Source organism: Neopelma chrysocephalum, unplaced genomic scaffold, assembly GCF_003984885.1.
Source record: "Neopelma chrysocephalum unplaced genomic scaffold, ASM398488v2 Primary Assembly neopelma1_67, whole genome shotgun sequence".
Classification (NCBI taxonomy): Eukaryota; Metazoa; Chordata; class Aves; order Passeriformes; family Pipridae; genus Neopelma; species Neopelma chrysocephalum.
The window spans coordinates 6174724-6201386 of NW_020897726.1; the positions used below are offsets into that span (position 1 = coordinate 6174724).

Consider the following 26663-nt stretch of genomic DNA (forward strand, 5'->3'; position numbering starts at 1 on the left):
GGTTATGTATTAAAAACAAAATTAAAAATAAAAATTCCGAGTCCCTCATGGAAAGCATTAAGATATGGAAAACAGGCTACAGTGCCATTTCTGAAGTAAGAGGAGTGTTCCTGTTGGTGATGTGCATTTTTGCAGTTCACTTGTGACTCTGAAAAAAAAAGACTCAATATCCTAGTCACAACCTGGGAATTCAAAATTTACGAGGAGCCATTTTGTAGAGTTCTTAAGTACTAGAAAATCAGTTTTGCTTTCCTTTGGGTTTCATTAAAAAAACTTTCAGTTACAACATTCTTTCAACCTTTGGCCATCATGGGAAACCTTAAGACTGAACAATATTTACTATAAAAATTCCTGTAAGATTTCATATCAATCCAGATTAGGACATCTTTGTCTAAAGCAGCAAAAGGATTAAATAATTTAAAATTTTTAAAAAAAATAAAGAAATAAAAAATAAAATCTAAGTTAAACTAATATTGAAAGTCTTTTGGTTACTAAAAAGGTATCATTTTATATTTTTAATTACTTAGGAGAAAACTTGAGAGTCAAGAGAAGTAGAATTTGGGTTTAAGGACAAATTGATACCAGTAAGATTACCATGAATTTTATACTCCAGTTTATACTTCAGGAACAAACATGCACAGCTTAAATGGTTTATGGTGTATGAATGATTTATAGTGCTGGAGATAATGAAACCAACTGTGAAAGTGAGACTAAAAATAAAGCCTTTGAATGACAAGGATGTATCATAACATACTCTCTCTCACATATTGTCAGCCAAATAATATCCACAACTGCTTGTGATTTCTGATACATCTTTCAACTTACTCTTTTTATGATCAAATTATAATACTTGTCTTATAATGCTCTCTGGTAGCAAAGACCCTAGATCAAGCCCACATCTCTTGGTACTCATTTGTTATAACAGACTGCTCACAGGTTCTTACCGACCTTCATTTTCATGTTCCTTCCTGATAAACTGATAGAATTTATTTTTGTAACTTCCAGGACTATATTGAAGACAATTCAACACAAAAGCAACTCTTAACAGGCTCCATGAGATTTTCAAAGACATTTATCAAACAACACACAAGGGGCTTTCATTTGTTACCATTTGTTAAAGGAAGAAGCCTCACGCTTTCTGACAGCTGATGAATAAAACACACTTTTGAAGGCTCTGCCTCAACACCAACTTGTCACTTATACCTAGGAGAGAAAGGGCTTTTGTTTTCAAAGTACAAAGCCCCATGAGTGGTTCCATCAGGGATCCAGAAGCACCTCAGTAGGAAATAAGCAGAAAATCAACTTGCGTAAGAGATGTCACTTCTGGAGCAACTGCCTCCTGCATGGCTCCCGTCAGTGGCACCACACGGGCAGTGATGACCACACACACCAGCCTGCAATCACCCACAGCAACATCTCCTCTTGATAGCCCCTCACAAGTCCGCTCCCTCTGCTCTGAAAGAGTTTACCATAAGACAGACAGTGTCACATCTCAGACTTGGCAAGTCTTGACTTTGGGGTGAAATATTTTGATAGGTACTGCTTCATGAACAGTTCACTCTGTACTTATGATTTTCTGAGAAAACTCATTTTCTCTCCAGCTAGTCACCTAGTAGCATTCTTGAAACAAACATCTACAGAAATTAGTCACAGCGGGAATGCAAGGCAACAATATATTTATTGCTGAGTTGATGTTAACTACAAGTTAGCTACTACAAATACAAAGATTTTCCAGTAGGCAGCCAGAAGGCTGTCCACACATCAGTGCCAAATAGTCCAGACCCATTTTAACATCTCTGGTCACAATACCCACCCAAAAATCTTGAACGTGAACAGTGTTGGATACTCCTTAACCAAATTCTACTGGCACTTTGTTGTTATTTTGTCCAATCTGGTTTCCCTTATTTACTAAGCTTCTTAGTTCTTTACTACTTGCTATCATAAATAATTTTGTAATGAACCATCCAAGAAACATTTGTGACTTTTTGCTTATTCTCCCAGCTCTCCAGGGAAGAAGCAGCAGATTGTCCAATTTTACTGCAGTATATATGATTACTTTATAAAATGCAAATTGTAAATGTAAAATGTAAATTTTCCTCTTATTGTGCTGGAGAAAGTGATGAACATTAATGGTTATACAGTGGTTTCATATCGATCCAGAGATACCAATATTATCCATATGGTAAAAGCTCCCACAGTGGTATGCTCAAACCTTTGCCAGTTGCTTGTCTTCTGGGTGCTGCTAGAGGTGCACTAGCCATCAGGGAACACTCCATGTGTGACAGCTGGCATCTTGACCCTGGGACACCAACACATAGATGAGAAATGAGACTCACTGAGATCCTGGCAGCATAGGCAAATGAGGAGCTGAAGAATTAGGCTAGGTGGTAAAGCTACCCAGGTCCAAAAAGCTCCCTTACCAACTCAGAAATATAAGCAGAGTACACTTTATAACAGATGAGTCACAAAAGCATGCCAAAAATCAGGAGACAAGTGGCTGACAGGTGGCTTTATTCCAGAAGAGGAAAACATCATCTGATGAGATCAGAGACAAAAGAATATACTACACTTTGGCTTCCTTGTAAGTTAATATCTGATAAGGACCAATATGACCAACTCAAATCTGCTTTACTTACAGGAATAAACCTTTTCACACCAACCTAAAGTCCCACAACTAAGGACAATATCTCTCCAAATGATGGGATTCCTAAATATTTCTTTATTTTCAACTTCTTATGTTAAAATTTTCAAAGATGTCAATATTACTTGCCCAAGTAAGAGATTTCAAAAGATTTACTCTTGATGAGATATCACAAAATAATCTGAGTTGGAAGGGACCCACAAGGATCATCAAATCCAACTCTTCAATGAATGGCCTATAGGGAGATCAAACCCACAAGTCTTGGTGTTAAGGCTAGAACCATGCTCTAACCAACTGAGCTAATTCTGTGGCACTTGTTTTTTCTCACCAAGTTATTGGATTTATTTCCCAGCTTTTTTTTTCCTTACTGTGATTCTGCTCAGGAAAGAAAATAAAATATATGGTTTCTCTAAAATTAGGCTGGGCTTGCACTAATTGTATCAATTGGTTGATAGAATTGATATTATACAAAAGTTGTACAAGGTACAAAAGTTGTAGTATCCAAGTTCAGTTTTCTGAGTAAATACCTGAGAATGACAGACAGAGCTTAGGAATATCTAATAGAGTAGTGAAACATCAGTGGTAAAACCATTTGCTTAGAAGTTCATAAAAAAAGTACTTGAAATCATGGAACATATATTTTAATTAAGAAAGTTAATTCTTCTTGTTCAAGAAGTTAAAAATATTGTAATGCTTACTTATAAGCATTAAATAAAAAGAGACATAAAAAGAAAGTAGTAAAATAATATTTCCAATAATCTCAAATATTCCCAAATGTGTGGATACTATAATGAAAATATCCACAGGACCTTGATTGGAATATACATCACACCTTTCAAAATAAAAGTGTGTTTTAAAGAAATTCCCCTCTTAACTAAGATGAGCCAATCTATTTTTTTAAATGAAACACTTGTATTGTTGTGGCATTTCTTAGTAACGCAAATCCCTTCTGCAGTCATGTTGATTTCAGGGCCAAGAGCTGTCTGTTCCAATCAACTCCAAGGGAATTTACAGAGCAGATCCTAAACCACTTCAAAATTACTCTCTCCATATGCCAGTTTCTAGTAGAATCCAATGTACTAACACAGTTAAGACTTGAGAAAAAGATAAATGAAATTAGCTCAATTTACACTTAAACAAACATAGAGATCTATTAGGTCAAGCTTCATTAGACACAAAAAACCCCAAACCAAAACAACCAAATTAAAAAAAAAAAAATAACAGGACTTGTTAAGGCTATAGTTGAAATTCTCCTGGCTAGTCTGGTCATGAAATCATCACCTTTCACAAATTCACACGCTCCACTGATGCTCTCGCGGTTAAATGAAAGGCACGCCTAAGTTACCAAGCAATGAGTTCACAGTTAAAAACTCTTATCTTTTAATCTTCTTTAGGAGATAGAAGGCAGAAGCGTTCAAAATGTATTTCTCCTGTATCATAAGGAAGTAGAATGATGTATCAGTGACAATTAGGTTCTATTTATTAAAAAATTGGTTATTAAATAACAACTACTTGATAAAATACTTTAAAGCCTTCAGAAGCAGAAAGCATGCATCCCAAAGTATTAAAAATGCTGACAGAGCTCCCCAGCTTTGAATGTTGCCTTAAAAAGGGTCCAAACAGTTACAAAGTAACACAACGCAAAAAGAGAAAGCAAATGGTTCTTTTAAAACAAAATCAGCCAACCAAAAAAAGGATAACCCACAGATTTACATTCAGTTTGACACCGATTCTGCAAATGTCATTAGAAATGTCAACAATACATGCAATTATGTACAAAAATGCAATAACTCAAATGCCAATAACTGAAATGTTTTTAAGACTGATTATTTTAGTAATATATGAGGTTTTTTAATGAAAAATATGTTAACAAATATAAAACGGAACTTGGAATTCCAGACATGGAATTGCTAAACAGTACTGCTGCACAGGGGTTTTTTGGTGCTGATGTAGTTTTCTTTTGTTTTAAGAGGGAGTAACAGACCTTTTTAGTCTGGGCCTTTTGCTATGCTCAACCTTACAGAATCCAGAAGTAAACACAAAGTAATCATTAATAACAATTTATAATATTTGCCAATGATGAGGGTGCTATATTGTAAAGAGTGATTGGGTTTGATCAGGTGGCACCTTAACGTGGTCTGCCCAAGAGGCATAGCATCATTTTTATCATGGATTTGAAAAGAAAAATCAACAAAAAAATTCCAAGCTTTACAGGTCCACTCTCTCCTGATCTTCCTCCTGTCACACACCAATAAATGCTTATTTATTATTCTTTTATTGTGATATCTGTTCAAACAAAATGGATTTTAGTTATTAAATTTGCATTGAGTATTAAACACTAGAGAAAAATTCCTCAAGAAGAGACAAGTTCAAACCTACATATCTACTCTTTAGAACTAATACATAATCTCTTTGTTATGAAGTAGTCTTCTTCCACCAGAACTGGTTTAAGACCAACTAATTTAAGAGATTCCAGGTGAAAACTGAGGACTGCTTAGCTCTTGTCAGCACTTTGCATATTTTGAAAGCACAAAGAAAAAAAGTGCCTCTAGAAAGTCCAAGTAGGCAAACTTTATCTCATGCCAAATTTAGCCAGAAGTGTTAGATACAGTGGATCTAGATCTTACAAAAGTGCATTTTTTTAGTCTCTAAATTTGCATAACCACCACCAAGTATTAAGATTGATTGTATCATTAAAGACAACTTCAAGGGCTCAGTGAGTTCATCCTGGTGTACTAAATCCACAAACTCTGCGGCTTCCCGCTTTGTGGGAAAGGCTCACCAAATGCTAAGAGCTCATTTTCTTCTTACTCTCCATTGAAATTCACAATTTTATGCAACAGCAAAACTATCTAAAGCAGAGACAAAAGTATCAGAGACCTGAGATTTCAGGATTTAAAGCACCAACCAGAACAGGATGGTTCCTAAAGGATCCTATCTTCCTAACAGCACATGTAATATACAGAATAATGGAGTGAAATTTGCTCTTTTTTTTTAGCAGTAGTGTGACAGTGAGCAGCTAATGCTCTGTGACAGATTTTGCCTGGTGGAAATTCCTTCCAGGAAGAGAGTCCTCATGGCCTATTTCTCCTTATGGCTAATTTTAAGCAAACTAAACTGATAACCATATCTTGAAAAACAATCCTGAGGACAGCATTGCTAATAGGACCCCCAGAGGGACAGAGTCCATGCCAGCAGACCAACATGACAAGTCACAAGCAGTGTAGTACTGCAGAGAGATGTGCTGTGGATTGCAGGCATCAAGGCGATGAAGGAGCCAGTCACGACCTCGGGGAGATACGGGATGCCCATTAAATGGCAGTAAGATCTCTGCCAGCCAGAGAGGCACAGGCAGCCCTGAAGGGTCCTGGCCCCCTACCTCAGGCAGCTGCAGGGAGGACAGCAAGGCCAGACCATGCACCACTGCTTTTCACCTTTGGGTGAGCAACATGCGGATCTCTCTCGTGGGTTTCCTCAAGCGCCTGTGAGTGACAGCTGGTGCAAAACCTGTCAGAGATGTTTCTTCACTGCTCAGGTGGCCCTGAGCTTTAATAGAACTGCAGCTCTGGCCACTGCTTGTCCTCTTGAAGCCACAGTGAGGGTCCCTGTCGCAGGTCTGCCCGCAGGCGAGTGACACCGGAGGAGGTCAGGGCTTTCCAACACAAGGCTCATGGATAACGTGCTGCCCCAGAAACTTGTAGTAGTGCCACAAGCAACAGGACAACAGAAATGCCAAAATCAAGAGGTTATGATCTAGATCAACCAAGAAAGTGAAACATTTTACACAACACGGGACTGAAGAGGGACCAGTACTGCAACACTGGCCTCTGCAAGATACCAAGCAAGGACAAATTTAGCAAACTTTACACAGAACACTTAACTTGAAGTCAGCTGATCATATGAGGTAACAAAATGCTAGCAAATTATTAAACTTCAGCAGTTTTTCATCCTAATTTGCATTAAAGCCAGAAGGAAACCCGTAGCAAGAACAATCTGAAGGAAAGTAGTTCAGGTCTCAACTAGAGTTTGTCAAGTGCTCAGCACTTTCTCTACAACTTCTGGTTGGCTTAAAGTGAAGGCAGATGTTAATCTTACCCAGAAAGGACCACAAGGATGTGACACATCATATCTTCATGTAATATGTCAATTTTTATAAGGCTAAAACTATCAGGAATATACAGAAAAGCAAGTCTGTTTCAGTGGATATGATATATAATGCAGGAAAACAACAACCACTTGCAGAAAAATGCCCATCCATTAAACTATTTCTTTTTTTTTTATGTTGGAAATTAAAACGCTACATCCTTCCTCTTCTTACAGACCCAGTTCAATACAATATAATAAAGACTAAATTATTAATCATGGGGTTAGTTTTTAATTATCTTTCACACGATAAATACTCAAAGACTCTTTCATTTCTCCATCTTAATTATTTTGATTCTTTCTAACACCAATAAACATTGCATTCAGATGAGGAGCTATGGAGAAAATGGCATAATTGAAGAAGACAGGCAACCTTTCTGGCTTATCCTGGCTCCTTCTAAGGCCATTGGTAAGAAATGGCACTAGCCTCAGCCCTCTCAGGCTTTTGACTTTGCCTACAAGGGGAGTTTTTCATCTTGTGCTACCCAGAGAAAAGCCAATTAACAGACAGCAAATCAAGAAGCACAACTCTTTAGAGCTGACAGGTGAGATTAAATCAAGATAATTCCCTATATGTATTCCTACTGTTATCAAAAATCTTCAGACTAAGTCTTGCCATCACTGTTTGAACCAGAACTCAGATAAAAGTACTCAGATCCAGTAAATGGGACCATTTCCGGACACATGCAGACATTTGGTTCTTCTAGAAAGAAGCAACTTTTGCCAGAATGAAAACAAAGTGCAATCATTCAACAAGATTAAGCAATGCTTTTTCATTCTTTTTAAAATGAAATGCAGATGTACCCAATGTACTTACAATCAATATCACACAGGAGGTCATAGCAAATAAATACTAGGTACTTAAGAAGCATTTCTTCGAAGAAAAGAAAAACCAAAAAAACAAAACAAAACCACAAACTCCCAAATAAATAAAATTCAAAACAACAAAAGAAATCCATCCAAACCCTATTTCTCATGTGCAACAGCTTCCTCCTGGAAGCATTGCAGCGCAGAGCTGACTGGGTGGCGTTGAGTCAGTCTCACACACATCTTTCCAGATCTAATTACATTACAAAAGAAAAGTAACATCCAGATTTCAAACACATTTTTAAAAACTCTCCTAGTTTATTTAAGTAAGGAGATAATTGTTCCCCTTTAATTTTATTTATTCTGTTAAGGTAGCCTCTCAGCTGGAAAAAAAAAAATGATTTAATCTTTTCTGGTTTGTTTTGAGAGTCCAATATTCCTTAATACTGTTGTTCTGACACAGCTGAACTCTTCACTGAAATTTACTCAACAAACAGAGGCACTTTGTTGCACTCAACTGCGAGGAAAACAACAAGAATGTCCTTATCCACCACAGACTAAGAGCCATATTTTAAATGTGCTTATAAATTCATACCATGGAAGGACATCCAAAGACACAACTACCAAGAAGTAACAATACGGAACATCAATACAGCCCTCTGAATACCTGACAGGCTGTAGGTATGACATAAAGCAGTATTAGTACTGCATACAGACAACAAGCCAGCTCTCTCAAACAAAATACTTCAAATCATAACACTTCACAGCACATGAACAATTTTGACCTGGGTCTAACCTTCCCCTTCACCACAAGCCCATGGACAGTATTCAGTTGCCAGCAAGTCCCTGCTGCTTTGCTATGTAAGAGGAGGGCACATAGGACAGAAAAACTTTCCTCTACCCCCAGGTGAGGATTCACAAATCCCACAAAACATTCCCATGCCTTCACCAAACTCCCATGCTTATGAACACACTTTGATGGCAGTGTTGGCACCTGTGATGAATGCACACATACAGATATTCCTTGTCCATATGCAGTTCCTGTACCACAGGGTACTACTTTAGGAAGGTATGAATGCATCTGGTATTTCTTCAACTAAATCTTCTCAAGATACAATAACAATTGTAGAGAGAACAATGAAAGACAGGTGCAATGGAGAGGGCAAAAATTTTGCTGATCTGTGCAGACTGGGCTTTAATTATATTTTCCAGTTGTGGAGCTTCTCTAACAGAGAGCTACTTCCAAAAACTTGCAAAATTACAGTGAACTCTTCATAAATCACAACTGCTCCACCCCACTGAAGCATAAGTTAAAACTACAGAGCCAGAGTTTTACAAAGTTTAAACTTCATAAAAATAAATATATTCCAGGGTCCCCCAAAGAATTCCTGTCTCTGGGTAAATCTGCACTGTGGATTTTGTTCGGGTGGATATGGGACTACTAAAAATTTGTTGTGATGCCAGCTGCTACTTTTAAGCACCTCAGTACAAGTCTCAGATTTGGTGGCCCCAGAATGAGCTCTCATACAACACTGATACAATTTTAACAGGAGGAAGAATGGCTACAAAATTAGATTGGAAATTCTCCGCAATTTTATAAAACTGGTAGTATAAGGATTAAGCAGGATATATGAAAGTTACCAGTAAGGCTAAGATTAAACATCTCTGTGCTTTTATGTTGATGCTATAACCAAATACCTATAAAGGAAATGTACTCATTCATTACAATATATCATATAAATGTATAATATGGATATATTCAAAATATAATACATATAATCTATCTCTAGATGGATGTGTTTATATATACACTTCCACACGTAAGTGAAGAAGAAAAGATAACTGTTAAAAAAGTGATAAAGAAGGAAAAACATACCTGCTAATAATTCAGAATGATCAAAGTTGCAGAAGGCTCTCAAAACTGCAAGTGTAGAAAGTTGAATTATAGGTGAAATCCACTGCCTATATATGTAATGTGTTAAAAAATACACACACACAACCCCAATCATATATGAACAGAGATGAGCTCTATAGCAGCTTATAAGGATGACATTTAGAATCGTCAAGGACAACTATCTGAAAATGCCACCTTGACGTCCAGCAGCTGAGAAAAATCTATCAGTTTTGGCAATGGGACTGAGTGGGAGGAGTTTTAATTGGAAAAGGTTTAGATAGCAAAACAAGAATCATCATTTACTTTATAAAAACACATAGCTCCCTGGTAGCTCAAATTCTGGTTGCTGTTTGCTTTACATCATTACAGAGATGCACAAGGACTAGAAAAAACATGCGGCATAACAACATGGATTCAAGATTATACTGTGACTTACTTAAAAAAAAGTATTTTTCGTCATGAAAGAGAGATGCACACAGAGTGACTGCAGTAGAGGTCCATAAAATCTAAGGGTATTAAAGGGAAATTGAGGTGCATGAGCTTGAGGTTATTCAATAAAATTATTGACAATTTTCAAGTGCAAGGAACAGTTATTTTACAAATGCTCAACAGGTTTGTGGAATTCATTGTCACAACATACTCAGAAGGTCAAATGCTAAAAATGAGGATTATAGAGGGTAGTAAAGCATAAATCATTAAACACTATGTGCATACAGAGATCTAGACATAGAACACAACAAACTGCCAACCAGCAGAAGTTGACAGTCTCTTCCAAGCAAAAGATCACTTTACGCTACCTCCATTTATTACACACTTTTTTAGGAATCAATTATTTGCTAGTGTAGAAAGTTTTCAACTGTATTCTGGATCCTTTCTATTCCCCAACATTTCTAAGTTCAAAAATATCTAGATTTTACAATTAAGTAACTTTATTATTGTATACTTTGAAGTTAATATTCTTAGATATATATTTATTGCAAATAATCTAACCATTAAACAGTAGTAAACAACAAACATATTAAAATCTCCCTTATATTGACAAAAAAAAAATTTTCAAGGTATCAAGACCTGAAGGAATTTTCTTTATAATGTATCAAGAACAAGAGAGAAAAAAGTGAGTCCAGTAAGCTATTTATAGGTAACAAAAATAGTTTCTGAACTTTTCAAAGTTAAAGAAAAGGTCTCCCTATGTTATGACTGGTGCTATATTTTTTACATATTTTAATGCATACAGTAACCTGAATTCCCCAATGCAATTGACTGTATTTGCACATAAATTGAGGACTTGGCTAAGCCTAAGATGGCCCTACTCAAGGTTTTGCTTCCATTGACCCAGAATTAACTCACTCTCTGGTGAGTAAGAAATAGAAAGCAGAAAAATAAAACCATTATGGGCAATACAGGTTTCTACAGCAGATTTGGGAAACTTGTATCTAGAATTAAGTCTAAGTCATGCCACAAGAAAATGCAAAAGGTCTGTATACACCAAAGAAACCCTAAAGTCTTGAAATGTCATCATATGAACTCTTACAGAAGCATCAGCACTACAGAAAGTTCATAGCTGAGCTTCTTTTTAAGTATGTGATAAACTTTTATATTTTCTAAGTGACTCTAAGGAGGAAAGTTTTGTAATTGTAAAGAAGATACAACAAAATTACCTTAAATCATTACCCAAATGATTACTTATTAGGAAGTGGTCACACTGCATGTTTGTATACCTTAAACTGCAATCTAGTCCCTTCTAGTCTTTACATCCTTCAGTGTCCAAGCCACATCTTAAATGCTGAAAGCATTTAAGCTTATACATATAGTTAAAAGAACTAACAGCAGCAAAAGAATGTGTTTCACATATTGAAGACTGTCAACTTATTCTCTTCTTGTAATCTTGCCACACATGACATTCTGTTGGAGAACTGTTCTTCAGAAGTATCACACACATAACTAATGACTATTACCTTAAAAATGGTTATTTAAATTATTTACTAACAGATGTCCTCTTAAATTACTAATTTCTTTTGGAACTCCATAAAGCTTTATAATGAGACTAGTTAAATAAATGTTTTAGCTGTGACCTGAGGCAGAATTTGTTCCAAACATCATCCTTAGGCTGATAAAGTCTGAAATCAGAAGCTCAGTTCTTCTGTGCTGTAACCCTCTTTCTAGAGTATGCAAAGGAATTTTCTACTCATTAACATTCTACTTTCTCATTTATATTTCCAAAAGAAAGTCTCCTTTTTTCATGAGAAACAAACAAAATGAAAAAATTAATTTTTAAAATTCCTCACAAAGTGTTTTTATCCAAAGCCACTCTTCCCACACCACATGCACTGAATGGCAATTGTCTGCCAGGCTTAAGCTGTGGTTGATTCCATATAATGACATATTAGGAAACTGCTTGTTGGGCTAACCACAAGATTATACAGAAAAAAAACTTCTAAAAAAAGAGAATCACAGAAGTTAAGCAACAAAAATATTCTAATTACTTCAGTTTGAATAGTTTGATTTTACTTTTACAAGATTACAGTAAGTGTTGTTAGTCTTCATTGTCTGTACTTTTTATTTGGCAAGTAGGACAAAAAGTAATAGAAAAGGGCTTTTGTTTTATCAGTAGCACTTTTATGACAAGTTATGCCTCAAGCATACACAAAGACCCTGCAGCACTCAGATTGGAGGTATTTAATGCCACTGCTACCCATGAGTAAAACTACTCTTAATACAACAAATTCACAGCAGAAAGTTGATTGTAGCAGAACTGTGTAAAAGACTTGCTCTTTTCCCCAAATAAGTTTGCTTCAAATGAAGCTGTAACTCGACTAAGCAGCTAGACCAGCAAATCTGCTGCTGTCATGACAGAGTTAAGATGCTCTCTTCATGTCTTGACAGGCTTCTTTCCAAAATCAGAAGAAAAAAGTGATAATCCCAAGTGTTCCTGAAAACTTTTGTGGGGCAGGCAAAACTGTATCTCAAACCCACTAGATTTTTCTAACTCAAAAGCACGTTTGTTACAAACTAAAAATCGAAGTTACTTGAAAGAGAATTGCCTAAAAAGCACTGTGATTTAACATACTGCAAATGGTCTAAAGAGTATATAAAAGTTGTCCAAGAGGGCCCCTAAAGAAAGACTTTGCATTGTCTTTGGTATCAGTTGATCACATCACGCCTTAATTTTCTGTGTACTGGATTATTTGTACACCCACTTTCCTCATTTTTCAAGTGGACCTTATACATGGTCATAGGAAAATTGTAAAGTCTGACTAAATCAGCATGCAAAATACTGAATTACAACAAAATACTAGTGTCAGTCAGTGCCAAAAATCCCAAGTATTAATCTCCTTTTTGATCACTACAGGTTCTCATTTTTAAAAACCCAGAGGATAAGCCATCCTTTTATGCAGACAGTTTACCAAAATAAGAGCTGTTGGAACTTAGTGAAGGATTGTGACAGCATGGAGAAATTCAGAGAGTAGAGAACAATCTAGATCAGCAAGAGAAAAACCTGTAGTAACTAAGGGTAATTACCTCTTCTTTCACAAACTTTTTTTGTATTGCGGTGGCCATCCTTCCACTTTGGAAAAGTAGTAGTTAAAAAATCAACACACCAAGCCACACCACTAAGAGGCATCCCAATGTCATGTTTTTACTAATACTATTCACATTTTTTTTAAATTAAGAATAGACTGAAATTTATGTAAAATTTTCATACTCAAAGTCAGACAACTGAGTCTCCTGTGATGAATAGTTAGAAGCATAAGAGGCAAAAGGTCTGGATTGTGATCTGTTTTCTGAGAAATTGTAGAACATTAACATAGTTGGAGGCAAAGTTCAAGCAAAACACTATTGAAGACTTGTGATACCAATTCAAGCAATAGCACTTTGCAGCACAGTATCAGTGCTATAAGAATCTTGATTTTTAAAAAAGCAAAATAATCTTTTGCTTCAAAAGTACTCAATTCCATTACTGAAAAAGCAACAAAACACTAAAAATCATCAGGAACCACTTTTCTAATGTACAATACCTTCTTTATAGACACATGCCTGGCTAAATGCAACTTGAGCCTCCTCTGCTCTTCCACAGATACAATTATAATAAAATTATAAAACAGTCCCTAACTCAGGAGTACATTTAATATATGATTTGTTAGAACAGGATTAAATCAGTGTCCAAACATCAACATTTCTACACATAGAAAAAAGTTTATAAAGTATGATTTTTCCTTCAGCCCAGTTTCTGAAGTCCCAGTTTAAAAATATAGGTCAGGTTTCTACTCTCTCCAAACTTTTTCAAAGTCAGCTTGAATAGTGCAACCCTGACCCATTTTGAGTGGGCCTTTCAAAACTAAAATAATAAATTAGTCAGGTGACTGCCATCAATTTTCATAATATATTTTTTCTGCATTACAGGTCTCACATATTAAATATATTAGCATTTGAATTCCATACTCTGAAAAGATTGATGTGAAGAACTCACATGCATTTAGTTCTGTGTTTTATTTAATAATTCCTAGAGTAAACAAGTGTTAAAGGTTGAGCACAACAGAAAAATCATTGCTTTTTCTGATCATGGTCCACTAGTTCTATTGAAAATAAAAAGAAACACCAAAAATCAATACCTATAAAGTTAATATAATATTATTATTGCTATACTGCTTCCTTCTTTTGGGAAGCTAAACAATGAAAATTCTTTAACTCAATTCTAGTATCTTCTTTTGCTAGAACTTGGAACAGAGGAATGAGATGCATTAGGATACGGTTGTGGACAAACTTATAGTTAGTAAAATTGACCTAAATACTATCCCATGTGGAAATGTCAGTTGGAAAATAATTTTCTTACAAATTTCATCCAAACATTTCAGTGTGAAGAAAAATATTTCCACACTAAAAGTCACATTTTCTGAGACATTTTTAAAAATAGTTTAATTTTAATTTTTAAACAATTTTATTCTGAAAAACAGTTATCAGGATTTTTTGGTTAATTTTTTTTTCTGGCTGAGTCTGCCTTAAATCCAAACCAACTGTCAGTGAAGCAAAAGGTGGCATATATTAGTCCTCTCTAGAAGTTCCTACTAATACATTTCAAAGTGTTATTTCAGGTATAAATAAGGTGAATTTCTTAATATATACACTGCAGATTTTCTCTGAGGATAACTATTATGAGAAATTCAAGAAAAGTTAACTGATAAGATCTTGTTGCTCAGGTAAAAGAACTTTCACAGCCTGAAAATTGCTATCTATAATCTTGGCACTTTGATCTCTCAGAATATGAACTAATGTTGTATCTAGAATGCAGTTCGTTATTAATAGTTAAATATCTTTAAATGGAGCAGCTTTGAGGATCACATCCAATATCAATAGCTGGCATTTATATCAGGCTTTCATTTTCAAGGACAATGCTACATGGTCCATCAATCTGATAAACATGCACATGTACCTACAGACTTCCATTTGCATTCAAACACATGATTAGGATTAGAAATATGTATCCATTCATAAATATAAATGCATAATCTATCAGCTTAACTATAGCTTTTCAGATTTCAATATATAAGGATAGGTGACAGGCCAAAGTATAAATCAGAGATCTTAATGAAATTGTATGAATTAATTGTGGAGAACATCATTCAGTACTATCTGCAAAAAAAGTTATATCCTAAGGTAACTTTTGTGCAGAAAATAAACAAAACAATCTTCTTTTTTTTTTTTTTAGGTTCTGAAAATATGGGGGAAAGCAAGACATGTTTTCCCAAGCAATCTTGGATAAAACACTGTGCTATTTCACTTAATACAGGATAAACATTTCAGTCAAGTCAGATTTTTCACAAACACTTACTTGAAAACTCTCAGCCAAGATCTTAAAAATTTTCATCAGGTTATTTTTAAATGAGATACCCAGGCCAGACTCTTTATAGCAGACAAAACATGCAAACAAAATACATTAAAGACAAAAATAGAAAGTTCTGTTCAAAGATTTCTTATTTAGCTAGCAGCACTAGTTGACCTTCAGGGAAATTGATTATGCTTGCTATGCAATATTTGAAGGGTACATTGTATTGCAATTTACCTCTTCCACTTGTATGTCTCCAGCTGTGCAGATTGAACTTGACCAAAACATCCAAGGAAAGGACAGAAAACAATTTACCATTAAAAAAAAAAATCTCTAAACAAACATAGGTTAACCTTTTCCTCAACACCAGCTTATGACTTCCAAACAGTGAGGGCAAAATCCTACCGCTAAAGCAATAGGGAACTTTAATACCAACTTCAAGACTGTTGGATATCATCTGTCAAACTAAGGAAAGATGCAAGGAGTTTAATTTATTACTTATTAAAATAACTACTCTTTTAGCAAGTTGTCCATTTTTTCAGACACTGAAACTAAGCAAAAGATTATTTTTCCGCAATTACTGTAAAAGTCTTCCACAATCCAACATTTGCAGTATTGCATCTATTTCCAAGTGTAATGACCCTCAAAATTGAAGATGGATTTTGGCTTTACTCTGATCAATACTAATCTCCAAGATATATTGGACTTCACATTGACCTAAACAAAAAGGTCATTATATGTATATTAGTAAATCTCCAAAACATTTATTAAATTAATTTCAGAGACCACAAAAGGTGTATTGTTACAATTGTTTCTATCTATCATCCTTAGTAAGATTTACATGCAACTGATAATTCACATAATCACATTGTCACTGTAGTGGATTTCACAAAATGTCTTGATCTGTTACATTATTTAAGATTAATCTTTTTATATGTAACTAATTGTATCTAAGTGGAGGAACACCACCATATTATATAGTTACTGGGCCACTGGAATCCAATCTTACACATACTGAAGTCAATGGAAAAATACATCTTCCCTTCAGTAACAAAACTGAACTCTTAAAGACTGGGGGGAGTCTAAGATACTGCATTTATGCTTTAAGTCCCCCAAAAGCAAAGCTGGAGAAGCCTTTTCAATTAAAGTACTTTGGACAGCACATTTTTAAAAGAAGAATCGCAGCACCCAGAAGCCTATTTATATAAAGCTCATTTTTTAAAAATACAGATTTCTGATTAGTTTTCTTATTATATTGGTTAATTTCAAATTGGGATTATAAAAACTATACATGCATTAAGGTAGGTGATAACATAATGACAAAATTGTTAGTGACTGATCTGGGGTAGGCTCCTCATCACTTTTATTCTCTTTCCTCAAACAAACAAACAAAACCAAGCATCAAGCTCTCCCTCAGGCAATTTATCCTAAATTAAATAATTTTATAACCTATCTGAGATTTTAAGCTGAAGTAATACTAAACTCTCCATGAAATTTCTGTCTGGAAGTCTTAATAAAAATCAAATATTTGTCAGTTCCCCATGGACACTTCATTACAATGCTAATAGACCTTATACACTTAGAATTTTCACCCAGCAGCAGCATTTGCTTAAAAATTCAACTTTAAACTTTCCACTGCCTTAGCTCTGGGGATGCAGATACTAAAAGATGCAAGAGTAAGCAGAATGAAGTAATCAGTAACCAAAACGGAGAAGTTATTAAAAAAATTAACAATAAAACCAAAAGAATGGACAGTGATTGAGTGAGGACGTAAAAGGCCAGAGAGGAGGCAAATAATTTCATAAGCATAATGAGATATTTCAAAAAAAATCAGTCAAGTTTGCTAAGATGGCTTAAACACGGCTCTCACAGCTTTTTTCACTCTGGCCAGGGTGAACATGCCCACACTTCAAACTCAACTGTCTGACGACTTTTGGATTTCCACTTCCATACTACTACTACCACCACTGATCTTCTTGGGCCAGGGAAGAGAAGGGGGCTAGTATCACCTACCTTTCTCCATTTGGAATCTATGACATTTAAAATTACCGATGTAAAGGACCTTTTTACTAAATAAAATTGTTAGAAGTAAATTCCTTTCTACACAAACAAACAAGTAGTCCCTAAGTACATGGGTTACCTAGGTATCCACCATGAGATAGAGCAGCTTTTTCCAAATTTTGTCATCCTGACTTGAAGCAGGAAGAGTCTAGCAAATACTCTACTATGGTTGCTAATGGATTAATCCAAAAGACATCTCTAAGGAACAATGGAGAGCTCAATAGAAGCCTGTGCTATTATCTGAAATGCGAGTAGTTCCACTGAAGATGCTGGCATGCCACACAGAAGCAAAGTGATGTTCACAACACGAAAAGAGAGAGAGGAAAAAAAGAACAAGATTCCTCAGACTAAAGCTCTTCTAAACTTCTCTCCTTTTCTTTTAAAATTTTCTGTTATTATTAGCAGAGTTTCAGCTCCACAAACTACTGCATACATTTTCCTTGCTGCCCTTTGTACATTAGGATGAAAGAAGAATGTCTAAAAATGCCTACATTTCCCATTTTTTCATATTTCTTTATTAAAGGACTCTGATTAGAAACCATTTTGAATATTATGTGTTTTCAGAAAGAATTGATAAGAGTGTCAGGCCATACAAAGGGGGACCCAGTCCTAAGCACAGACTGAGGAACAAGAGAGCAGGACAGATTTATGTCCCACTTCAGGCAGCCCAGAGGGCTCCTGAAGGAAAGACAAAAGAACCAAGAATAGAGAGACAGGCTGCACACAATGTGGCATTAGCCTGTTAAGAGCAGACAAGCAGCTTAAACCTGACGTAGAAGAGAAGTTCACTCGAGAGGAGTTAAACGTTGGCAAGCACCAAAAAGGAACAAAGAGTTTCTGAAGCTGCATTTTAAACAGACTGAAAGGGAGCCGGACTGGCATGTTGCATGGCATGACATTCAAGGCTTTGACAGAAGCTAAATGCAACCATTCCCTGAGCACATATGATCCCTTCTGGAAAAGAGACAAACTCCATCTCAAAACTTGTGCTGTACTTCCCCACCACTCTCTGCTACTACTGAGTGTTTCAGAACCCATGTGCTCCAAACCACAGGCAATACTCAGTTGTTCTCATGACAGCAATGTCCTTTATCCATAGCCTTTGCTTCCCTTCTGTTGATCCTCTCCTGGGTTTGCAGATGGAGTCCATATCCCACACAGCTTTCATTTCACTTGGTCAAACAAATCAGGATCTCCCCTATCTCCGTATGACCTTATCCTATTGGCTCTTTTCAGCACCTGACCCAATTTCAATTATTTCTTCTTAAAGATAAGTAATTAGAACATTTCATCTCATCGTAAGTTACTGTGAGTTTACACTATTATTTTTGTTAGATCTTTCAGAATCCTCTCTACTTGGGCATCATAAGGTTAGATTTTCATTGTCCCACTTCTGTTATATTGGTCATCCAGGTGAATATTTCCTTTATTTTTCACCCAAGTTTCTATCACAGTAAAATCTTATACAGGTTATATATTCATATGAATATGAGGACTAATCAATTAATTGCAATATCATTTAAATACCATTCAGCAACTTGAACATCTTTGCCAAATATACAACAGAGGAGAAAAGGACAACTGTGGAAAGAGAGACTTGGTTTTCATACATAAATTTCATGAGAGCTACTATACATCCACACAGCACCAGTCTACCATATGAAAGTTAAAGTGGATACTCAAATATTACAACAGTAATTTTCAAGTCATAATATGCAAATTACTTCCAAGTGGTCTAATACACACAATTAAGAGAAATGGGCCTACTGAAACCAAGATTTAAATGGCAACTTGATTCCACTGGAAAAACTGTTCACGGTCTACAAACTGAAATAAATTTGAGAACCACTTCTTATATTATTTGGGTACCTTCTTTGTATGCGGTAATTTGAGTTCAGGGCACATTCTGACAGGCATTTTGAGCTGATGATAAATGAAACTAATAGCTCAAAGAAGATACTGAATATATTTAGCTCATGAATAGTTCTACTTCTGGATGGAAGAGTAACTTTTACACCAGCACAATCCAGAATAGCAGACTGAACCCTGTGATATATGTTCATATTAGCATTCTAGCTCATCTTTTCCTGCATTTCTTTCATCACACATTCAATCCTGGTTTCAACCTCTGTCCTGTAAAAGTCACAAATACAGAAGAAAGTAATAAAAGAAGCATGATTTTTTTTTCATATTATTAAAGAAACAAATCCTAGGATATCTTTTCTATTACACATTGTCTTTTCTCCCTAATGAAATAGAGCTGGAGAAAGTAGACTATGCTATGGATAAGAATCAATTTAATATAGTTTTGCAGCTGTTAAGAAAAAAGCTAAAATGCATTCTCTTCCTGATTACATTCTGAATACATTTGGGATACATTGATTAACTATTGATTAAGTGCGATAAAGCAGTGACTCAAACCTTTAACATTTAAAAAGTTCAGGCAGAGATAAGTGAAAAGGTATTTCACCCCATGCACATTGGCCAAGTAGTTACCAAACGAATTACAAAGAATGGAAAGCATGGGATTTTACTACTTCAGTTGAATTCATTAATTCAACAAAATTTTTCGTATCAGGTACAAACTAATCCTTAAAGTTATCCCTTTCTCTTCTGACCACATTAGTGTTTCAATAGGATCCAAGCATAAACTTTGTTGTTCTCATGGGGATTTGAAGGAGGGCCTAACTGTAGCAATCCTAGTTCCCTTCTCCCTCTCTTATGGCCAGCTGGGAAAAATACACTACATAGGACTGCTGTAACATATGGAGCACTGACATGATATATGGCCTATAGAATTACTATGTCAGAGTATTATGACTTTGTCAACTTCCCACTACTGCCCCTTCTCATAAAACACACAGTGTGGGAAGATAAGTGCAGATCCAAGTGCCTAACCACAGCTTGAATTTTTGGTATATTGTACTGCCCAGTAAAACGAATTATAAAATATCAGGAATAACATGATAGGTGCTAAAGATGCTCTGAATTCCTTAGTTTACAAAGAAAAGCCATCAACAATATTAAGCCTTAATTTGTTCCAAGGACACAAAGAAGTGATGAAGTAGAGACAGTGCCATCTCACCAGAAAACTTGCATTACTCCAGAGTAGTGCCATAAACCCAATGAAACATCTGATAACTTCATGTAAGAAAAAGAAACATCTTTACAGTCCTGCTGAATCTCGAGACAGAACAGATCTCACAAAATTAACCAGTCACAAACATCTGGATTTTTTTTAAAAAGTCTTAAAATTATTACCTATTATTATACCAATGGCCTTAAGAGAAACCAAGTCGTTTCAAAACAAAGCCAATAGTATAGCCAAAACAGCATCACATCATGGACAACTTGTACCTAAAAAAAAAAAAATCACCTGCTCCCAAAGCACAGCGTGTTGTTCTCAAGCGACTTTGATAACGTCTCCAGATGTCCTCCAAGAGACTTCCTAGAAAAAATGGCTTTTTCAATAGTCTTTGGAAAAGAGGACTAGAGTTAGGAAAGGACAGGACAGGTCCTGTGACTTCTACATAAGTAGCATATAATTTTACTATGTTATCCTACAAACATTAAAACTAAAGGATGACCTGATCAGTTTTTAGAAAGTGGACATTTTTAATGAAGTACAAGAGTCTGTTAAAACAACTTTCTTCGGTGGAGCTTCACTGAAACAAGTACCCATTTATAAATTGTTAAGTGCAGCCACATCAGAAATTTCACTCAGAATTAAGCATCCCAACCTCAGTGTTGGACATTAAATAGTGCATACAGCATAGAAAACTGCATCCATAACCCAGAACTGGTTGGTTTTTTCCATAATATCACAGATTTACATTTCACTTAGGTTGAGTTATTAAAAGGAAACACCATCGACTTGAATTTTACTTTATGCCAACAGCATTTGCTGTAAGACTTATTTTCTTTTTTAATTATACCTTTTTTTTTTACTTTCCTTTTGGTTTATTAAGAGACCTCCAGAAGACCTCTCACCGTATGGGTTATAAGACTGTCCCTATCCCCTCTAGTCTCTTTTCACATGCCTCTTCGCTACCCTTGCAGCATCAGCTTCCCCAATCCCGTTACAAAACGCCTTATGACCATGCCAGTAACAGCACTGAACGCTTCCAGGCACCGAGCTGTACTTCTGCTTGCTTATAAAGGGTAAAACTACAGCCCGGCTCCTGCAACGCGCACAAATTAACCTGACAAACGAGATTTTTTTTCTTTTCTAAGGTCTTGCAGAGACTGCAATTCTTGGTTTTTACAAAGCACCCTGACAGCTTCAGTCCGGGCCGAAGGCTCGCTCACGGAGCGCCGGGCACACCCCGACGGCTTCTTTGCTTTTTACAGCCATGGCTTCACGTCATGCCTTTTATGCCTTTTTGCTTTGTCCCCCCCTCACACCCCCCTCAAAAAAAAAAAAAAGTGTATCCACAGCCAAGCAGCCGCTCTAAGAGTGCTAAACTCTGCGCGACACCTCCAAGAACCCCGAGCAGTTTTCGCAGCCGCCCGCCCGGCACCTTCGCAACTCCACGGCGGGACCAGCCCGCGCTCGCTGCCAGGACACGCCAACTCGCGGTCACGGCCGCACCGGGGCAGCAGGGGAGGTGAGTGGGCAGCAGGGGAGGTGAGTGGGCAGCAGGGGTCAAGGTCCCGCTCTCGACGAGCCGAGCGGCGGGGAGGGCGCGGAGCGGAGAGCGCAGGTGAGAGCCCGGCTCCGCGGCCGCCCGCGGCTCCGCGGCCGCCCGCAACTCCCCGCCCCGTCCCCGTACGACCCTGCGGCGGCTCCACGCCCCCCGCCACCGGCGGGAAGAGCGACCCCGAGGAGGGCAGATGTTCCCCCGGAGCGGGACGACATCTCACGCTGTGCTGCCCCTCCGTAAGCGCCCGCCCGCCGCACTCAGTCACTCACCGCCCCTCGTCGCTCCGCCGCCCGCGCCGGGACGCGCTCGCAGCACCTCCCTCCTGCGGCGGGGCGGAGGCTCCGCGCCCCCCGGTGCCCCGCACCGCCCACGCTCCCTTCCGCGGGCCTTCACCCGCCCCCCCCCGGCATCACGCGGCTGCCGGCCGCCCCTCCCCGGGAGCCAGCGGCTCCATCCGCAATGCAGCTGCGGCCGCCCTCTCCTCCGCCTTCTCCTTCTCCACCCGGCCCGTGCGGGCATCTGCCCGCCGCCTTTTCGGGTCCGGGTCCGGGTCTGGGTCCGGTCCCACCCGCCGCGCAGCGCAGCCCCGGCCCCGCGGGTGGGCGGCGAGGGAGCCCCGCGGGCGGGCGCACGGCCAGAGCGGGTCAGTGCGCTGTCAGGGGTGTGAGACAGGGAGGAGAGACGGGAGAGGGGGAAACGAGAAAAAGACAAAAAAAAAAAAAGAAAAGAAGAAGAAAGGAAAAAAAAAAGCAAAGAAGAAAAAGGGGGGGGGGGAAGGGATGAAAAGAGTGTTATGAAAGGGTGTCGTCCAAACAGACTTTTGTCCCCGGTTTCTCCCTCCTAAACCTATTACTGCAGCGGACCCCCCTGGGATTGGCCGAGATTAATTGCTCTGTGTTATGAAGAAAATGATAGATGCCATTAATCAGGGAGGTTGCAAGTCATCCGCGTTTGTAGATGGAATTCGGAGATTAGCTGGGACAGATGGCAGGCAAACGCTGCGCTCTCCAGGTCTGGCGTAAATCATCCAACTTCTGGAATTATTAAACAGCCAGTGACAAAATCTCGTACATTTTCCTAAAGAGAAGGGTTTCTTAGGAAGATGAATATTCACTTCATATCACGACAAAGTGTTTCCAATCGCTGTTACGTTTCTCTTTCTAAATAATGAAAGTATTGGGGTTTCCCTCCTGAATGTCAGAAACTTCAAGCCTGAAGAAGAAATTAGACTTTTCACGCAGATATATTTCAGACATGGGTGAGAAGCAAAGCCAGCCAAACTTCACCAGCGCCCAAATAATTTCTTTAATGCCCTTCCTGAAATAAGCAGGCAAATTTGTAAGTTAATAGGCTTGTCCTGATATCTCCAGTAGGTTTATCTTTAATTTAAGTAACTACTGCAGCAAAATATTTTTCATTCAAGTTTTATTTTTCTTCATGCACTGTGAGGAACGGAGTGAATCAATGCCACTTTTATTCAAAACTCATAAATGAACATTAGACATTCTGTGGAATCTAAATTTTCCAAGTGAAGAACCTTTTTCATATGTCTACCCTATTTTTTTATTTTTTTTTTTTTACATAACAAAAATGAGTTATAGTGTGATCAACTTCAGTCAATCTTTCATGGTATCATATTGACTGATATGTCAAGTGCTTGACTAAATATAAGCTTAGCCCCAATACCTATGACTGAGTAATTGTGAGCTTGATTGCATATCCTGAAATAATGTGATCAGTCTACAGTAATATTCAGAATTTTGCAGAAGCCTGATATATAAATTCAATAATAGCATCTGTTCTTTCACACTAAAGGGACTACCGTTCAAAACACAGGTTTTACAATAGTTATTTGAAAAATATTTAAATCTTAATTCATTATATGTAAACCAAATGTTCACCATGCTTATCAGTTTAATTTTCATTATTAAGAGCTTCTTTTAGGAAAATCCTTGCAATTTTTATTAGCTTTAAGAACAGCAATGTACAAAATATCAAAAAGGGCTTTTTTTTTTTTAACTTACTCTTAGCATTTGGATTTGCTGAGCACCCTACCCTGAGTCATCTTTAAATTGCTTTAAATTGTATCTGATATAGAAACAGTCTTGCACACAAGTATTGTCTAAGGCACTCCCTTTTGGCCATACATCCTAAAGAAGAAGAAACACAAAAGAATACTTATTTTTCCACCTATTTAGAGATACCTCTGGGTTTGCCTCATAAATAAAAATGCCTTTGCCATATCTGAAATATCCAAATTGGAAGACCTTCCACCTGTTAGTTTTCCTAACAGATTAACATCTTTGAAAAGGCTTCTGCTGGAGATTTTCTTTTTGTAGAACATCAAATGAATTGTTAAGAGTACATTTGGTCTACTAGAAAGAGATTATAAAAAATGGAAACAGATGTTAGACGTTTCTGTTCAAATCCATTTCTCTGTGTATTCCCTAAAAACCAGTACTGGAAAGTAATGGAATAGAGGATGAACACTGAGGAAGGTTCTGTCATGCCATAAAGGTTTGCCTTGGGAGAACTGATAATTGAATCAGCTATTAAGAAAGATATTATGATATTTTATATCTACGACTAACTCCAGCAATGAAGATCAGAGCAATAAATATTTCCAGCTGTCAAGAGTAAGAAATCTGGAAAGCTTTGTAAGGACAGAAGGAAAGACATGAGACATTAGGTAGGAAAGGGGGAAAGAAGGTCCTGAAATCATATTGCCCAGAACAAGGTCAAAACAGCAATGGGGTGCACAAAGGGGCTGCTAGGAGCTGAGAAAGACGCTTATGTAACTGTAGCAAGAAAATGTTTCAGAGCAGAAGAACTAGCTAATATTTATTTTTATTTTAATCCACATGGGTATTTATCTTCTCAGGTAAATTTATTTTGCCTAAGGCCTGGAAGCTTTACTGCTAAAAGCTCTGTGCAACGTGCAGTGAACATTTTATTCAGATCAGTGAAGTTAATAGAACCATTCCAACACTCATGCTTTAAGAAATTGAAAGAGGAAATAAAGTTAGGAGCATCCACTTCAATTTATGTCTGTGATCCTCTGTGCTTACCGTGCCAATAAGCACATGTGGTCTCTTGCAGGAAATCTTATTATCATACTGTCTCTCCTGGCAATGTATTTTCAGTACATTCCTATGAACAGGACAGGATGGCATACAGCTGCTGCAGAAGACTCACAGGAATATCAGTTGTCAGTCATGAGATGGGACAGCTCAAAGTCTACCCTATCTTAAAGGGGTAGAGGATATGGAGTGTAGAAATCCTGTGCAGAAGACTACACTGTTACAGTGCAGCAAAGTATCCATTCATTCTCCTCACCGAGTTCTCCAAGTTGTAGCTAATCAAGATGTATCTTAGGATACTCAATGACCCTTTTTTCTTAGTAGTTTAATAGAAATTACCTTCAAAATGTATGAGAGTTTTTGAGTGTATACACATTTTTAGGTAATGTTACTAGTTCTTCATGAAATATGAATTACTGTCAGATTTTTAAAACTATTACAGAAACGTTATTAATTTCATGAAAATGTTGTAAGGTGATAGACCAATTTAAGGCCACAATGACAGTCCTGAGCAGTTATGGGAAAGACCCTGACACCAAAGAGACTCCTGATGGCTTTCTGAAAGACCCCAGCACCTGGGGGAGACTTCTCAGCAACAGACTGATAGGATCAACGAAGTATGGAATGGTATGGAGATAGCATGGCCTTTCTTCATAAACATCCTACCTGATGGGAACTCAGGAAGATGACCCTTAGGCCTATGTCATCTGTCCATCACCCCAAAAGTTAGTTTATGGACTATACTCACTCAAATTGCCTAAGAAAAAAAGTATAAAAAGACATCGGACACGAGCAAAAATCGGGGAGAAGTTCCAGCATTTCTGCAGGTTAACTGATGGGCTGCCTTTTCTCCTTCCACTTCTCAGGATGCTGTGGGGTGAGCAACTGTTTTTATATTTTACTCTGCTTTCACCTTTACTAATTGTATTTTGCTTCCTTATATCTTGCCTTATATATATTTTATCTTTATCTTATAGACTTTATAGACTAATTGTACTGTGCTTTATATATTTTACTTTGCTTTCCCCTTTACCCTATAGATACTAATTGTACTTTGTTTTATATATTTGACCCCTGGTGGCCTAGTGGTTAGCATGCAGGACTCTCACCTCTGCGACCCAGGTTCGAATTCCCGGTCCCCCGGGCAGATGGTATCCCGTTAGCCCTGTAAGGCCATCCATCTATGAGAAGGTCACTCTAAACAAACCTACGTCCTGAGGACCTCACTGCCATTGTCCAAGCTTGCTTGGCCCCGGCAGATGAACCTTAGGATTAAAGGGTGGGCTCAGTTCAGCACAGGCTGTGTCTCACCTAAAAAATCCATTGCGCAGGCTGGAAAGGTAAAAAGACCTTTCCCCAAATCTTCGTTTGCGAAGACTGGCCATTATTATATATTTGATATTTTACTTTGCTTTATATATTTGACCTTTACCTTATAGATACTAATTTTACCTTGCCCTATATCTTATAGACTGCCATGTGTATATTTTACCTTATTTTTTTCTATATTGTACTTTATTGCCTTAGATCGTGTACTCTAACTCGTTGTATGTGGTTTGCCTTAAAGTTTGTA

The 26663-nt window shown here is 37.4% G+C and overlaps 1 protein-coding gene across 7 annotated transcripts in view; it reads right to left on the reverse strand.

Moving 5' to 3' along the window:
- Window positions 1-22333, reverse strand: part of THSD7A (thrombospondin type 1 domain containing 7A) — a 287973-nt gene extending 265640 nt beyond the window's left edge. For 3 of the 7 annotated variants that reach the window (XR_003534454.1, XR_003534448.1, XM_027684634.1), the window contains exons 1-2: window positions 22280-22303; window positions 9468-9553 (exon numbers count right to left, since the gene is read on the reverse strand). The gene's annotated coding sequence lies outside the window, so the exon portion shown is untranslated. Of the gene's footprint in view, window positions 1-9467; window positions 9554-22279 lie in introns of all 7 variants that reach the window. The other 4 variants (XR_003534455.1, XR_003534451.1, XR_003534452.1 and 1 more) reach the window with 4 other exon arrangements.
- Between the last annotated feature and the right edge of the window lie 4330 nt (window positions 22334-26663).